Source organism: Anser brachyrhynchus (assembly GCF_964034855.1).
Source record: "Anser brachyrhynchus genome assembly, chromosome: 22".
NCBI classification, from domain to species: Eukaryota; Metazoa; Chordata; class Aves; order Anseriformes; family Anatidae; genus Anser; species Anser brachyrhynchus.
In genome coordinates, this window is record NC_137715.1 from 6,684,330 (window position 1) to 6,701,959 (window position 17,630).

Genomic DNA, 17,630 nt, shown 5'->3' on the forward strand with positions numbered 1-17,630 from the left:
AGGGAGCAAACTTACTTCATGGTGTTATAGTTGTGGCCCTAAAGTCACAGCTGACTATGCATGTTACAGTCCTGATGAGGAAATGCCCACAGGGAAGAACTGAGGGGAGGAAAAGTCAAGGTTACGGACAAGCTGTGCATGTTTTTGTGCCCATGAGTGGGTCTTCTGTGTAGGCATCCACCTCTTCTCCCTCCCTCCCCCCATTCTGCCAGCAAAGGGAAACCTGGAAGAGGGCTCAGGAAGGACAACCCTACCTGTACCTGTGTACCTGTTGCTTTTTTCATTCCAAGCCACAGTGACAGAATTCCTGTAGATGAAGTCTTCAGCAGGAGGTGTCAAAGGGGTAGCACAGGGAACAACATGAGAGGTCACCTTGTCCCCAGACCTTTCTTCCTTCTTGGCTTACTGGGGAGCCACTGCAGCAGGGCCTCTTCCAGTAACATCTGTCCAGTGCACAAGGTGTGAGAGAGCCCAGCATGGGGAGGGAAGGTGGCTCATGCAAGGAGTGAGGAGTGCATTTGTAAAGATAGTTGTGGTGCAAAATGCAATGGGCCTGCATGATTTGGGCTTATCAATGAAGAGCTGGGTCAGACGGAGGATCAAGTGAAAAGTAAGTTGGAGTCTGAAGCAGAGAAGGAGTCAGGAGGGACTGGACAGATGTGGAGGAGAACTTGGTGGTGGAGGTGGGCATGAAGCAAGCCCAAGGCAAGAGATATGGGTGTCTTAGCACATCTGCCAAGTAATGCTTTGTGCTGACAGAAGGAATGGAAAAGGCTTTCAGAGAGGAAGGGTGCATGGTCAGATGTGCTGAGGACTTGGGAGGAGAAGGGCACAACAAAACATCAGGGGAAGGAAAATTAGGAAAATTAGGAGGGTTGAAAGGGTACCTGAACATGTCTTTCTGTATAGGTGAGAGCACTGTTCTAACTGCTCCACTTCTTCCTCCTGCCTAATGCATGGTCAAGGCTTAGCTTTTGTCGTGGAGTTCACAAGCCAGTAAAACCAAGAGAAGACTGGAGAAAGAACAGTTGTTTTCTGTCCTGGCTTGTTGCTTTACGCAAATTCCTGGCAAGGATGCTTCAGGACTTGTCATTGTAGATCTCTGTCCAGTTAAATTATTTTATTTCAGAGGTGATTTGATCTGTGCTGTTTTGAAAAGCAGTTTCAGGGATGACATTTGCCAAGGTAGAATAGCCATATTTCTTCTAAAACAAATAGTTTTAGTAAATTCAATCAACTGTTTATTGCTCTATTCACAGTCTTGTGGCCATTCTGAGCAAGTGTACTAATATTAGTACATAGTTAACACCCACAATTCACATAGCTTTTTCATCTATGGAGTTTTAAGGAGCTTTTAACTGAAATTCAGTTGCCACTAGACTTAAATAGACAGAGAAGAAAGAGGCACATATTGTAACACTTTGGAGAAATGTTATTTTGATTCATGAGCACTAAAGAAAAATTCTTACTATTTTTATGCTGGAGTTTGGCTTCGTAGGATTCTCAGACATTGATCATACATATTGGCAAAGCCAATACTTACACTTTGCCACCCAGGGGCTTTGCAAAACCCACCCTACTCTTCATGTAAGTTGTACAATATTCCATCCAAACCTTTCCTGATCAAAAAGCCTGGCAGCAGGCCCCATACATTGAAGAGGGTGCCTGAGACCCCATGGAATGACCATGGCTTGCACAGGTATCTTAACCTGTGAAACAAAAATCCCTTCCTTTCATAGCAGAAGGAAGCTTTGAGTCGGGCCAGCACCAGTACTGTGAGTAGCCGTGCTTGGACTCCACCAAACCTCCTATCTCCAGGCCATGGCATGTACAGAGTGTTCTTGAACTGCCCAAGTGATCTTTTCCATGGCTGTTAGGAATTACAACCATGGACAGCTTGGCAACTGACCAAGTAAGAATTGCATTCACCATTTTGACAGACCCCAGGTCTTCCAGCAGAAGTGTCCTAGCCCTCCTTTAGTAATGTCATTATTCAGTACTTTTGATTATCTTCATTTTTACCAGTACATGCTCTGATTCTCCAGGTTATTCACTGTCAATGGGGAGACCAGAAGAGCATGTATTCCAGTTATGTTTCTTGTCTTGGTCTCTAGCAGTAATTCCTGATGTATCACCATGATGACCATCCTGGAGATTTGAGATGATATTTTTATAGAAGATTGTACTTAATTAAGCACCTATTATATACTGGAAACTCATTGTCCATAAAGAATCACAGAATCACAGAATCACAGAATCGTCTAGGTTGGAAGAGACCTGCAAGATCATCTAGTCCAACCTCAGCCCTAACACTGACAAGTCCTACACTAAACCATATCACTAAGATAAAGAAAAATGAATAAATTAGCTCAGATATGGATGTTCAAATCGTAGACATCCGTATGTCCCATTTTGTTGCATTATTCTATAAAAATGGTGCTTTTTTTCCCCAGCTATCAACTAAGGAGTGACTAAATCCTCAGCCCATCACAGATAATCTTTTAGGGCAATAACTGCTATTTTACTTCTTGACTAAGCATTGCTCTGCAGCTTTGCTAACACTCAGCTGATCATGTATCTGTATGACTTATGACCTTCCTTAGTTCATGTAAGAAGGAATGGCAAGAAACAGTAACTGTTGCCTGTAGGCAGTCTGATTTCATGGTGCTTTAAGTCCAAATCCAGGCATAGGTCAGCCCCCACTTCCATCTCAAATACGGGTGCAATAGGATTAGGAAAAGTTCAGAAAATTACAGGAAGAGTGATCAAAGACAGATAAGGGCATCTGTAGAAGGAGCTACTGGGTAGGTTGGGATTCTTCAGTTTGGAAAGGAGGCAACAGATAGGAATAGAGTAGAGGTCTTCCAGTGGCTGAAAAAGAGTGAGCAAGAACAGGTAACTATTGCAGCATCAAATTAAGCTAGCTGTTGGTATTTAAAATAAATAAATAAATAAATCACTGGATGCGGTTCTTCACACAACCAAGATATTGTCACCAGGATTTGTGGGACTGATGGCTATACTATGTCATAAAAGCAAAGAGTTTGCTTGTGGTTTAAGGGAAACCACATAGGTTTATGGAAGAGAACAAACACTGTTACTAAAACCATCAACAGCACCTTGGGCTGGGGAAGTCCCTGAGCTGCAAATTCTTACCATCTAGGCCATTTTTCAGGGGAAGTGTTTCTACTTGCGCATTCTGTTCTTGTACTTTTCCCAAGGAATCTGCTTTTGCACATTGTCCCTGCTGGACATGAGCCCAATTTGAAAATCAAAACAGAAAATTGGGAAAATTGGTAAATGGATCAAAAGTAAAATCAAATTACAAAGTTTGTAAAACTGAAAACAAGGGAAAAGCAGAAGGGAACCTGATGAAATTTCTCTGAAAATGCCCACCACTCCCTGAGGACATCCAAGCAGCTGGTGGGGGCTTCCTAGAGTAGTCTTGTCTGGACAGGCAACAGGGCCACGGACCAGTAGTTGGATCCACAGTCACCCATGGTGGTGGGTAGCTACAGGTTTTATGGTTGTCCCATGGACAGAAACTTGGCCAGGGCAGGGGCACACTGACAAGGAAGACAATGGCCCCATGAGGCATCAGTTGAGACACATGCAGATAAAGCAAAAGGGAGAAGTATTAGCAGGAATCTCTAGAGGACCTGGAGGATGGCTTGCAGCCTTGAAGTACATGTTCTCCAGAGTCTTTCTCTCACCACAGTAAGAAGCTCTGTGAAAGGTGCTATGACCTGTACTGTGAGCACACCCACCTCCACTACTCTATGCTGGATTTTACAATCTAATTTCCAGTCTGGACCTGAATAAAAACTGAAACCTTAGATTTCCTCCCCTCCCTTTGATAGTAAAAAATCCTGCCACTCTGTGTTAGTGCAGCAGTTCAGGACAAGCAGATGGAGTGTTCCTTGGATGCAGTTTGGAGTGAGCCATCTGGGTGTTATTTGTCCAGACAAAATGGTGTGTTGGGACAGCTAGGAAGGCTGGTGAGACTGAAGTCTAAAAATGAAGCATGCAGAGCCAAAATGAGGGGTCAGCAGAGCCTGCACTTCTGTGTGATTGCTCAAGATAGGAAAGGAGAGCAGAGTCATGTTGTCCTTGAGGAAAGAGGAGAGTAGAGGAGAGGTCATCCAGCCCCACCAGCCCTAGCTGAGGATTTTTCAGTCTTAGTAAGACCCACCAAAACCAAAGTCCGTCTCACAGAAGGGATATCTACCATCTGCCCAGGAAGACAGGTTATGCAACAGAAACTTGGCAAGGGTGATTTCACGCATCTTGCTGTCCATGGAAAGTCTGGTCATGCCAAAACACTGTCAGTCTTGCCAAGGTCCTAGGAAAAGGCCAGCAGTTTAGAAGGGCCTAAATGGAGGAATCTCAGGTGGATGGAAAATAGCTATTGATCTTAATATTCAAGCAGTCCATGTAGAGTTGCTGGGCTCCATCAGGAGAAGCTGAAGGTGCCAATAAAGGAGAAACAGCCAGTCTCACACTTCACTGCTGCCTAAAGGAGAATTACTCTACCCCTGCTTTCTTCATCCCCCTTCTGCTCCCAACAGCATGGTCCTTACCAATACTTTGGACAGGCTATTGTTGCCATATTCTACCAAATCAGGGAGCTGAACTGGTCCTTTTAGGGCCCTGAGGGCACCATGCTGGCTCCTGGTGGGATGTATGGGTGCACAACCCTTGGTGGAGAGGCAGAAAAAATGTGGAGAACAGTCGTCTTTTGTCAATAGTTAGCTGGGCTCACACTGTCTCATGGAGTTTTCTCTGGGAACATCCAGCCCCAGACTCACATGTAGTCTGGTAGACAAAACCTTCAGCCACAGCATGAACTACATTTTAGACCACCTGCTTGAACTGAGTCCTGAACTGTCAGCTTCTGAGCTTATGTGAGCTGGACCTTACCCAAGGCATCTTAAATTCAGCTCTGTAGTCTTCAGTTTGGTCTCTTTTCCACTTTAGCCAGGTATACCCACAACTGCCAGTTGGTGCATTGGTACAAGTGGATAATTTTGCAGGTACGGACAAATCACTGTTTTCAAAGCACTTAACATACAACTCATCAGTCAGGTGCACTTAGTCTGAGTCAGGTTTAGGAAAACAAAATCCGGAGAGTCAGCCAAGCATGGAGCATCCTGCCGCTTCCCTATCCTCAACCAGTGGGTCCATGTTCCAAGTGTGGGACCAAGTCCTAGATCATATTTGAGCCCACAGAGCTTAATAAATGTTTTCAGAAGTTGTGTTTTAAATCCTCTGGGTTTGCTTTAAACCACAGTTTCCTGGCCACATTGTGTGGGCTAGTAGCTTTATTTGCAATCAGCTGTACACTCTGGAAGACAGAAACTGTTCTGTGAAATAACCAAGGACAAGACAAACAGCAATGAGCAGGAGCAAGAAAGTGATTAAGAGGAAACAAAGAGTGAACGTGCCTGCTAGACTTGAGTGTTCTGAGAGCAGGAACGAGCTATTAGCAGTTCAGCCTCAAATCAATCATCTCCTATTTCTTTGGCAAATAAATTTAAGTGTGATAAAGCCTGGCAGAGTTAGAGGCTAAACAATGTGCTGAGATGAATAGAAAAGGACAGAATAGAAATAAATCTGGGCCAAGAGGGAAGGTAGGAAGTGTTGATGCAATGCCCACCCAGGTGAAGAAGAGGGGAAGGGTTGAAAATGTTACAATTTGAACTACAGTATAATAAAGCTCCGAGTAAAAAGCTATTAAAATCTACTAAATTAAACTCTTCACAGAGATTTGGTAAACTGGACTCTGCTCTGGAATTTGTGTTCCTTTCCTTTTGCAGATGGAAAAATGTTGTAGCCTGAACATTAGCAATTCTGGCTATCTGAGAGGGAAATGGCCCTCACAAAGACAACTTGACTTTAACACCTAAGTATACAACTTAAATACTTAAAACTAGAATGAGTGAATAGCAAATGTGAGGACCGCTCTAATTCTGGAAAAAGGCAAGCTGCCAGGGCTGGTTTTTATTTTCACTGTACCCCATCCCTCGCTATGCTACCATCCATCGCGTTGCCAGCAGGTGGTACTGTGCCCCCAAGAATCACGCAAGGAGCAAGGCCTCCTTTGGAGGGGCTTTTCCAGGAGAAATCTTTCCAGGCAATTTGCAAAGGTTCTTGCTATTTTCCTCTGCCTCTCCCACTCACTCTACCATTCCTGGAGTCCTTTTCTCCCCAAACCTAAGATGAGGCATGTAGGTGTCTGTTTGCAGAGGGAGATCTCTCAGCCCTCACAGTGCTACTAAGCATGCGGGTGAGTATTAACTTGGATTTTTCTACCCCTGCATCCCCTGGAGCAGCGCCATCACAGAGTGATGGAGACCGGATGCGATGAACAAGTTCCTTGTGTATGTTTTCTTCCAGAATAGTTGTTCTCCTGCATCCTCACAGAATGTCCCACACTTAAATGACCAGCACTGTTAGGTACCTAAAGCCACAGGGAAGTTGTTTTCAGAGTTATAATCTGGTACCTGTGCATACCTTTGCAGAGAAGCCCATGTTTGTTTGCAGCCGTACCAGGGAAACGTCACATAAAGCCCAGATCTTCAACGCACATCACAAATGGACACACTTTTTAATGCTACATGGTCGGCTGTGGCAGGTCCACTGGATGGCACTGTGTCCTATGCTCCTGTGCTCTTCTGGAAAGTCACCCCCATCCAATTATGCTTATTTCCCAGATCACAACCCACAGAGAGCATTCGTGAGCTGCAGCTGGCCTGCAGGTCAGCATTAATTACCGTGCCGCCTGCATTGCGTGTTTTGACAGTCTTCCTTTAAAATAAAGATGGTCTTTGAGAAACACTGGCAACTGAGAATCAGTCACTGGTTGCAAAAGTATAAGCAGGGGACAATAAGCTGCACATCCCAGCTCTGATACACAAATCACAGTTGTGATTGTAGAGACAGTGGTCCTACTCTAACACAGGGAAAAGCAACTAATTCCTGTATGCACTTTGTGATAATGCAGTAATGTGAAACATGATCAAAAAAGTGAGCAATATACGAAGATGACCCTGTTATACACAGAGATTCACACACAAAAAAAGGGACCGGGGGTATTTTTACATCAGTTCAGTAGTCCTTTGCTGTGATTCATCACATAGGCCACAAACAGAATACAAATACCAGGATAGCTGAGGGGGTAAGCCCAGGAGGGTCATTACAACACTGTGACAGAGAAATTTAAATTAGGACAGTCACCAAGGAGAGCCTGAGAAACCCTCACTGCTCTGTCTGGGACTGGGAAACAGCACAGGGTGGGTGCAGAGAGAATCACACTGGCTGCGGGATGCTCCAGTGGGCTTTTCTGTCTTTTTATGGAACAGAAGTGGATTTACAGGGATCAAAAACAAGGTTCAAATAGCAGCTTCCCCTGACCACAAAACCTTCAAGAGAAGCAAGTTTGCCAAACTACATGATGAAAAATCATGCTCATACACTCTGATGGGTGCAATTTCCTTTTATTTTCGTCTGAAGACAGCAGGAAAGGGTGTCTCAGGCACTGTGAAAGCACTAAGCACAAAGCCTGGAAATTATCAGCTGCTCTGCAAAACAGGTCCATGGTAGGAGCTAAGAAATCAAGGCTCATTTGGGAGTTAGGAAAGTGGGATGCATGAGCATATGTCTGGGGAGCAGAGGAGGGTGTGGAAGTTGTAGCTACACAGAAGGCTAAAATGTGGCAAAGGCAGGCTAAAACATGTCTGCAAACATTTGTCCAAGTAATTCTCAATTGTTCCAGGTGCTCTTCAGTTAATGATATTAACATCGCTTCATTCAGAGAATGTTCCTTCTTGGCAGAGAGGTTCATAAGTGGGAATGGGAAGCTGACCTTATCCCACTCAGCTTCTGGGCAAGGTTCACATATAAATTTATACTGTGATGTCCTCTTTCAGGACAGCCTCCAGGGGGGTCAAACTTTCGCTTACATTATTTTGCATATAATACTTATCCGGTATTTAGATGGGCTACCACACTCCTTACATGCTGCATGAAGCCAGGGAGAGTAAACACGTGTGATCTTGGCTTTGTCATATCAGTCATACGACTCCTGTGAAGTTTTTCTGGACTATTTAAATGTTTGGTATTGTAATTATTAAGCACACACACACACACAAAATAAACTAAACAGTTAATACAACATCCTCATCAACTCACAGAAGTGCAGGTGGGAAGGGATGTCTGGATGTCTCTAATTCAACCTCCTGCTGAAAGCAAGACTAATGACAGAAAGCTTCTCATGGTTTTGTCTGCCTGTCTCTCCAAAACCCCCAAGGATGGAGATCGCACAGACTAGCCAAGCAATAATACTCCTTCAAAGAGAGTTCTTGGTTTAAAAGGAGACCTAGGAAGCTTATGAAAAGTAAATAAATCTGCACAACCATATCAACTCCACCAATGCAGCCCCAACATTAGCAGTTTGAAACCTCCAGTCCTGTTCAGTGTTTGGCTCCAGGAGTGGCTCTGCTGTTAGTGACAGAAGACCACTGCAGGGTGGGAGCTGGGAACAGGTTACCTATCCTGGTCTGGCCTCTCCCCTCTGTCTTACTTCAGTCACAGCACCCAACACCACAGCTCAGCTGTGGAAAAAGGGAGAAATGGGCTCTGGAGCAATGTCCTAAGAGTTTGCAGGGAAAGCAGAACCCAGGCTCACTCACCACCCTGTATCCCCAGCTGTACCTGCTCTTCCATAGCTCACCATGAGACTTTCAGCACCAAAAGTCCAAGACTTTGACAGAAGAGCTGAATAACCCTGACAGCACATGGAAAAGGAGAATTGGGTTCTGCTACCTCAGATGAGTCCAGCTGGCAAGGAGATGAGTGCTGCAAGCTGAGGTGTGCTTTGCTCCAGTGCTGTGCTGTGCCTGTCAGAGACACATTTCTCCTGCTGGCACCTCTGCTATCCCTTTGCCTTTTTGTCCCTTGCATATAGTGTCAAGCAGGCCCAAGCAGGAATTTTTGCAGCATATTGTACTATTGACAGGAAGTGCAAGTACCCAGCTCTGAGACAACAGTGAGGAAGAGCCAAGCACCTGAGTGCTGCAACACAACTTTGGGTCTTGCATTTACAACTGTCACCAGAGAAACTGGAGAAGGCACTGATCTCGGCCAAGGCAAATTTATCCCTTTCACCTTAATTTACAGCATTTGGTCAGCCAGACCCATGGGTCAACCAAAATAGATCTCCCCCCAAATAACAAGAGCCGTGGCAAGCAAGAAAACTGTCTGCAGCTCCCCTGGAAAAGGCCTTCAGCCCCCTTTGCTTGGGGAGGCTGTTTCATGACGGGGCCGATGTGATGACAGCCGGTGCAAGCTGTTTATCAGCTCTGAGCACGTAACATTTTCATAACTACGGAGGAAACGGGGGTGGCGCGCTGTGGCAGGGGGAAGAATGGGCTGAAAGAGATAGCAGCCTGCCCTCCGGGGATGGGTCCCCAGGGCAAAGGGTGCACAACTTGCCCTAGATTTCTTTTTTTTTCCTGAGATCTGAATGTATAATTGCAGGAGGAGACAAGGGGGAAAATGAGCTGAAGACTCGTAACTGCAGAGGCCGGTCCCTGTGAGCAAAGGGCCACATGTCTCCTTTTATCGCCAGCCATAATTCCCTCCTTGGCTCAAAGGCGGCTGTGAAAAGAGCAGGACTGGTTCAAACTTCCTTGGGGTCTCCGTGGCAACGAGCCCTGCAGGAGCCTTTTCTTCCTTTCCCCCCTTTCCTCTTTTGTTGTTGTTGTTGTGTCATTAAAACTTCCCTTGCCAAAGGCCCGGATTGAATCCCTACCAGGCCGCTCCGCAGGCACTGCTTCAGACCTCCTGCCAGCCTCCAGCCAGCTGCCCTCGCCTCGCTCATCCCCCAGCCCAGCCCAGCCCCAGCCCAGCAAAACCAAGCCCAAAGCCAGCCCCAGCCCAAAGCTGATCCCAAAGCCAGTGCAAATTGAACCCAAACTCAGTCCTAGCTCAGCTCATGTCCCTCAGAAGGGACATGGGTCAGTCTGGACCTGGCACCCATGCTTTCGTGCCTGTACATGGCTACATGCTATGTAGCAGGCCAAGTCTGTGAAGAGGTCCTCCTGCAACAAGGATTCAGGCACAGCAAGGCTGCTGGGGGCCTGTGAAGTGCAGTGCCTTGGTCAGTCAAATTCTTGGCGATGCACAGCAATGCCACATCCAACACAGAGCTCACACCCCCTCTGTGAATGCAGGTGATAACCCAAGGTGCAAGAAAGACTGAGATCAAGGTCATCAACACTTACCTTTCACAGTACCATTAGCATTTGCAGGCTGGGAGGGAGTACAACTCCTTGAAGACATTTAAAAAAGCAAAAAAATATTGCTTACACCTTCTCTTGTGTTGTATTGTCTATGCTGGACACTTGCCTGCTGGAATGCTCAGATTTGGTGTGTGAGAATATGGGTACAAGTATAGATGGGTACTGCAGCCTGGGCAGGTAGTAGAATCTCAGTAAGGAGAAGGTCTCGAGCCCCAACATTGCTCCAGTGGCCATGCCTACTGTTACCCTACAGCATGGCTGACCAAACAGCCCAGGAGATACGCAACACTGACATAAATGCATGTGGCTCCTTTTGCTCCAACAGCACAAGCACTTGCCTGCATCACTGGGCCTCATACTTTCCAGCTAAAACATTGTGGAAAGTCACAGCCTGGAGCAAAAATACCTGGTCTCATTTTTCGCCATGTGTTCTTCAGCCTCCAGGATATTGCTAGTCTGGAGTCCCGGGGAAGGAAAGAAGACAGAGGAATGACTCTGCTCCCTTTGCTCTCCATCCCTTCCCCCCATCCCCGTGATGCATTCCTCCAGATGTCAGGGTAGACAGAGCTGTCTTCAAACAAGCCCAAGACCTGCGGCATAGTTTCTTCATATGCTCAGCTAGCCCAATTAGTCAGATTTACTGCAGTTATGAAAGGCAGCTCTGCCTCTCCTGTAGAGCAAGGCTGGTCTCGTGTTTTACACCTTATGTGTTTAGAAGGTGTAAAACTGCTCTGCACTACATAATTTCAGAGACACAACATGCGCTAACCATGCAGTGCTTTTTATAGTGGACCAGTTCCCGAGAAAGCTCTGGGAGTTGTCTCGAGGCTCCTTCCCCATCAACAAGACCACAGACACCTATGATCATTGATCTACATATGCTCATCTGCCCTCAGCCATCTATGCTTGCCCACACACAGCTACGTGTAAATCACATACGCACATGTTGGTAATCAGGGCTACACTCAACCACCCTAGTCATGCCTCTCCTGCATCCTGAGCTTTTGCTTCAAACCAATGAATGATCACAACAATGTGCAAGAGGTCTTCCTGAGACCTTTCCTACTGGGTGTTAGCCTGCCTGGAGCCACTCAGGTGAAGTCTGAACAGAATCCTATAAATTATCTGGAAACAATGGTCCCACTAACAATTGATGGCTGATGGGAAAAGTGTCCTCCCCTACCAGACTAAAATCTCTCCTTACCTCAGAAGAGAGTACGGATGTCGTGGAAAAAAATAGAAAGTTAATAGAGAAGACATAAAAGCTTTATCACAAGTACCGCCTCTTTTTAAGCCTGTTGCTAAAGCAAGTGTGGGACATCATACAGTGCGGAATGGCACTATTTCAGGAAAAAAATATGCCATTAAACACAGTATTTATGCCCTTGTATTTACTGAAGTTTGAGAAGTGTTTCTGTGCTAGCTCTCTGGGCTCTAAGTTGTCATAGTCTCTAAAAACAAACAAAAAAAAAAACCACCTGTGACTTAGGGCTTCATTAAGTGATTTTTTTTTCTGAACATTTCCATGGCAAAATGGAGGTAATATCTGAAAAATCTTATCAGACTTTGAACTGTTAGGTGCTAAAAGGTGCTAGAGTAAGTACAGTGAAAGAAAGATTTTTACATTGAAATTCTGTAACGGCTCTGGTTCAGTGGCACCCAGGCACTGACACAAAACATCCTTAGATTTCTCTCTTATTAGTAGTGGTGGAGAAAGCAGCAGTCAGTATTTGCAGTTCATGAATGAGTTCCTATGATCAAGAAGAAGATATATGAGTAGAATAAGATATATGTGAACATACATAGAACAAGATGTAGAACAAGTTATAGGCATAGAACAAGATATAAAACAAGTTATAGGCATAGAACAAGATATAAAACAAGTTATAGGCATAGAACAAGATATATGTGAATAAAAAGAAAGAGAAAAACTTAACCACAAGGAGCACCATTTGTCATTCCCTCTGCCCTTCAAATACAAGGATTGGGATTCCAGTTTTGCTCATATGTTTAATGACAGCAGTACTATTAATAATAAAAAAAATAAAAAAAATTATTAAGTCTGTGATTCATAGCTGTTCCTTGATGTTCTAGCTCAGGTCTGCACAAACAGAGGGTGAGACAGTTCCTTCCTGAAGGAATTAATAGGAAACATAGGACCAATTATTTGCCAAGTTTTCCAGGTAATAAATACAGGCACAAATAAGGAACCTGTGCAGTTAAAATCATACAAGGAGTAACTGGCAAAGCCAAGAGCACAACCCGAGTGTCTTGAGTTTGGATATGACAACAGGTACTACAGCAGGTCACTCCACCAGTGTTTTGAATATGTGATCGCTTGTTTCTAAACAAACAAAGCAAAGCAAAACAAAACCCAACACAGAAGTCTCAGTCTCTGGGCCATGAGACCTTGAGGGATATCTCAGTGAAAGTTTGGTACAAAAGAGCTTCTAGCATCTCTGAGATACAGAAAATATTAATCAAGTAATGCAGGATTTCTGTAACATGGATTATGAAGAGTATGAAAAAAATAAATGGAGTAAGGTAAGGGCATTTTCAGAAATAATAGTCATAAATTATTGCTAAAGCACTAAAAACAACGGTAAATTGTTTTGCTAAACTAAGAGCTTTCCATCACCATCCTTTCAGCAGCCATCAGACCTTCAGCTAAAGTCTGGTTTTTCCCTGCTTTATACCTGTGTCTTCAGCAAAGAGAACTTTCCAGAAAAACATCAAGCAGCAATGACATTGTGCTGCTCACCTGAACAGGTAAAGATCCGTCTTCCTACTTCAGTGGATGCAAGTACCCTGTTGTTACCTTTCTTGTAGGCACCTAACAGCTTTATACATCACCTGCAGGCAGGGCTCCATTGGACGTAGCAGACAGGCAAACATGAAAGGCAGGCTTCCTGCAGTTCTGCATAAACCTCAGGCTTACTTGGAGGTAGAATTAAACTTTGTCAGAGTAAACATAGAGATGAGGCACCTAACAGGATTTAGTGGTATGCTAGGTGGGTCCATGAAGTGTCGGCATCCTGGAGCATGTTCCCCATATCACTGGTGATGGAATATGTTGAGAAGATACATGGAATTAGGCGAAGATATTCCTGTCCAAAGACCAGAAGTGATGTAATATCTGCGGAGGTCCTTCTTTAGGCAAATCTGCACAGGATGCTGTTTCTTGGTGAGGAAAGGACACACTGCCTTGGTGTGTCCAGCTAACATTAAATGTGAATATGAACAACTGGAAGCAGCAGAGGAGGACAGTTTGTTAGAGCCAGAGGAAACATAAGGATCTAGAAGAGAAGCAATGTGGCCATGAAAACTGAGAAAAAAGTTAATATTACCTGTCAGCAGTAAACATTGCCCTCAGAAACACATAGGATTTGAGCAGTTTAAAATGGAAGGGACTCAGATGGTTCATTCATGGTTTGGGGAAGGATTTCTTCAGCTCTTTACATACTTTCCAGTAAGGATTTACTTTAGGACTGAGGGCTAGAGCCATCAAAAAACTAATCTGCTATTTTACCTACATTTTAGATACTAAGACCAAAATATAGGTCTTCAAAACAATGAATTCAGAGGTTTCTGGGACTTGAAACCCCCAAAGGTCCATGGTACTGAGGAACACTCCTTCTCAGTTTCTGTTTCTGGCTATGCCCAGAACTGCCCAAATGTGCAATCCAACATCTAGCATCCAGGTAAGGCACCCTCCAGCACTGAAACAGAGCTGATATGCAAATCAAGCAGTCCAGTGCCATTGCTTAGTGCTGCACCATGGATCACAGGTCTCGTATGTTCTCTGCCTTCCCCAACGCACTGAATTAGGCATCTGAATCCCATCCATCAGCATCAAGCACAGGTCATCCATCTCTTGACGTGTGGTTTGAGTCAGCCTCTTCACATCACATTGACCATGGGGTAATTCCACCAGGGGCAGCTGCACCACAGCAGGAAAGGTTTTAGTTCCTGGGTCTCACGCTCATCAGTGGCTCGGTATCTTGAAACACATAGTGAGAACAAATCCAGGAGGCTCCACGGTCCCGTCACCTTCCCAAGGCTCTTCGTTTCTTTCTGCTGGTAGATTCTGACAGAGAAAAGAAGAGAAGCTAAGAGAAGGAAAAGTTACAAAATTTAGAGCACCATTCTGGGTTATGCCAAGGGGAAAGACAAGTGTATTTTCAATGCCATTAGAATGCTCCTTTTCTGGACTGTTATTAGAAGAAACCAGAGGATCCCCTTCAATGCCTCGGTACCTACAGCAGGCAAATTTGCAGTGGGTTGTACCACAGAATTAGCGCAATACAGAAGGCCATTCATATTGATGTTATAAAGGCAACAGGAATTTTCTTGAGGAGTGCCTCAAGAAATGCCAGTAGACAAACCTCTGGATGCCTCCTTTTTTTTTTTTTTTTTTTATTTTCTTCTTTTTGAGCATACTGAAACTGGTCTGAAAGAATCAATATTGCCAAACCAGACAGACCAATGTGATTGAAGAGACCTCAATAAAAATAAAACTGTCACTCAGCAGCACATGGAGATACCTGTGAGTAAAAGTTTGAAATTGTACCCTTTGGGATAACTGCCATTTACTCTTAGAAAATACATTTCAAATTAATGTTTGATGTAGAAGTTGGAAGTATTTGTTCAGGTTAGTATGAAAAATCCCCAGGATAATTTTAGCATGTTCATATTGGATTTTCACTTCACAGCAGAGAAGACAGAAAGTAAGTCTGTTCGCTTCACAGACAACATATTCTTCACCCCCGTGAGATGGATCATACTCCTTGGTGAGAAATGACTGCCATTTTAATGTTTCATGGATCTAAGCTAATACAACTGTAGACACTTTTTTTTCCTCATTTTTCTACTCATTTCAGCAGGTGAAATAGGAGCAAATAGGACTCATGTGTAAAGGTACGGGGCCAACAGGGACCTTCAACTCTCAGAATCCCACAGGATCTCCAACCCAAAGCACACTCAAAACACATACTCCCTTTTGGGAGGACATCATGATTTCCTCCTGAGGCTGAGCAAACAGTCCAAGATGTTCAGAGAGAAGAAAAAAAAAAAAAGAGAGAGAGAGAGAGAGAGAGCAGTGGAAGGAGAAGTCAAAAGGCAGGGAGGACCAGCAACTCACATGAATCTTCATCAGATACCTGTCAGAGTCTAAAGAGAGCTTTCCCTTGACTTCAGTGCACTTGGAATCAAATCTTAACCAATATGCTATTCACCTTTCAAAAACAGCCTGTGGCCACATTGATGTGATGCTGGGCAGTTACTGGGATGTGGGTGGGTGCCATCTCTGCTGTTGTTGTAATACAGCACTTCCTGAGGCAACACTGACATCTCTGCCCAATGCACAACTTTTCTGAGTAAATAGCAAATAAAGTCTCCAGGTTTGGGGTCACAAATCACTTCCTACGCTTGGTTGTCTGCAGAAGAATCACTTCATGGTTTGTTATTTGCTTGATTTATAAACTGTAGTGTCAGGAACTGAATAAAGAGCCCTTTTTCTTTTTCCCCAGTGTCTGATGGACAGAAGTTTCCCAGCCACCAAGACCTCGTTGGTAGGGAAATCCTCTTTCTCTGTTGTCTGGCCAAGTGTCCACACATGCTCCAACCAGTCACTCCATTCAGATTTCTAAAGATTTCTCCAGTTGCATGCCTGCAGTATTTGGGATTTTTTCCCCCATGGGATGCCAATTACCTGTAATATCACCTGAGATATCTCTGAGATATCACTTCAGTCTCTCCTTTTTCCACCTCTTCACCAATTTGACATTTTAATGACTGAAGTGCTTTTATTCAGTACTTTCAATCATTATTCTGTTTGTGGAGCTCCAAAACATTCACCAATAGAGGGGCAAATTTGTGCTGCAATTTTGAGGTCTGTTGTTGTCAGATAAATCTTTATAGGCTCGTTAGTGGTAATTCACCTACTCCATGGCTGTATCAGTTATAGTAAATTAGAAGTGTCTGTGATGGTTCTCTGGCACTGGGACCAGAGGGACAGGGACACAGGACCACTTTCACTCATCACGCTGAACTCACTTGAAGCCCAGAAAATGTGGGCTACATCTTAAGTATCTGCTGGGAAAAGTTCCCGATCCCCAAAGCTGTGACAAAAATTTGTTCAGGACGGTACTAGTAGGCCAGGTCAGGCCCATGCCAGGGCCAATGCTTCAGATCTAAAAACGTGGACAGTAGATTAAATCTGTCTATTTCCAAATGCCTGTTTGAAAATCATTGTTTAATTAAATACAAGTGATTGCATTCAATAAAACAGAGCTGGGTGTCAGGTAAGAGATTTTCCAGGACAGACTACACCTAATAAATCATTTGGGATTTGAAATTTCACAAGAGGAGCGAGCCTAGTTTGACATCTATATATATAGGTGGTCAGAGATGGCTGGTAAAGCTATTGTACTGAGCCTGGAGAAGCTTGGCCTGATAGTCCCTGCAGATGCAGGGACTGACAAAGAGGTGAGCAGAGTGAAGACAGCTATCCTTTCTTGGATGAATGATGGTCAAGAAACTGATTACCACTTAGGAGAACAGCTTGGCACTACCTCGGTGTCCAAATATACTAAAATCTCTAAGTGGGAATCAAGAAACACGGTAGGATGAGGCAGGTGCATCCCAGTAATCAAATAGCAACAAAGAATGCATTTGCACTCAGAGCCTTAATAGCAGGAGAAGCTCTATAACATTCAAAACCATGAGATGCGTTGGGCTGCCCAAGATCTTGGACCTCTGTTACAGCCATTGCTCTGCACAAAACTGATTTGCAGAGACTCCTAAAGCAGCTAATCTCCATGTGGTTATAAACTGGGCAGCTTCATTGCCTGCAATATGCCTGCTGAGGATGCTTGGTGAGCAAAAACACCTTTTTTTGACTTCTCCCTTGTTTCTGTTGAGTTAAGCCCTAGATCTGCTACCCTGAAACAATAGCTCCTGTAAAAACAGCCTCCCTACATAATAACAAGGTTGTTCAACGAAAATCTTTGCTGAATCTATTTGCAACATGCAACATCTTTAGAGAACTGACATTGCTTGTGGTTATTTTTTATTTATTTTTACTTTTATCGCATGCATGTATTTTTTATGGTTAATATTTTCATCTTTCTGCATCCAGGGATGCACTTCACAAGAAACTGAATAATGGGACATCTTCCCTTCTGTCTCCTCCGCTCTCACCATGACATGGCATTTTTTTCTCAAAAGAAATCTGGGCTGCCACTGCCTCCCTCCTCCATCCATCCCACCCACACACTTTCATTTAAAGTTTACAACCAGTTTTGTCCATGCTACTCAGATCAACACATT

General features: G+C 44.2%; 1 protein-coding gene across 2 annotated transcripts in view; it reads right to left on the reverse strand.

The window, feature by feature from the left end:
• Positions 1 to 17,630, reverse strand: part of WNT9B (Wnt family member 9B) — a 44,811-nt gene that overhangs the window by 26,875 nt on the left and 306 nt on the right. Inside the window, exons 2-3 of one of the 2 annotated variants that reach the window (XR_013941522.1) lie at positions 13,063 to 14,388; positions 7,081 to 12,052 (exon numbers count right to left, since the gene is read on the reverse strand). The gene's annotated coding sequence lies outside the window, so the exon portion shown is untranslated. Of the gene's footprint in view, positions 12,053 to 12,218; positions 12,434 to 13,062; positions 14,389 to 17,630 lie in introns of those variants that run through there. The other variant, XR_013941523.1, reaches the window with a different exon arrangement.